Here is a 568-nt window from a genome sequence, read left to right on the forward strand (position 1 = left end):
CGAATACGATTTCTTATCGTTCTTGTATTCGTCTTTTACATTCATTTATTTTCATAACATCGCCTTTTATTTTATCGTTTATGTCAGTCCGGTTTTCCGGCTTCTACAATGATTGGGACTCACGTATGTATAATGCCATCTCGAAGCGGTAACATCCCGTGGGTCAAAATGGTTTGAGGAGAATCTATCTGAAGATGCATTACTTGTAAGTGCAAAGATGACACCACAATAAAGTAATGCAGAAGATAAATCAAGAGACAAACAACTACAAGCAACCCTTAAGCTTTATTAGAAATCGCCTTGTACACTCTATTACAAGTTCTGCTTAATCAGCTTTACACAGTCTGTTACACCCTAACAACTGCTACTGAAAGATTCCTAAGCTACCCGCTTGTGTCTCTCTTCCGTCGATTACTTCTGCCACTGCTTCAGCACGACCCATAACACTTCCAAGAGCTTCTCTCTCTTTCTATAAGATCAGCCTCTGTGTCTCTGTCTCTAAACAGACGACCTCATAGTTATCTTATAGTTATTCTCCATGTTCCCGAAACCCTAGTCTCCAAGGCAG

The sequence above is a fragment of the Brassica oleracea genome, chromosome C1 (genome assembly GCF_000695525.1).
Source record: "Brassica oleracea var. oleracea cultivar TO1000 chromosome C1, BOL, whole genome shotgun sequence".
NCBI classification, from domain to species: Eukaryota; Viridiplantae; Streptophyta; class Magnoliopsida; order Brassicales; family Brassicaceae; genus Brassica; species Brassica oleracea.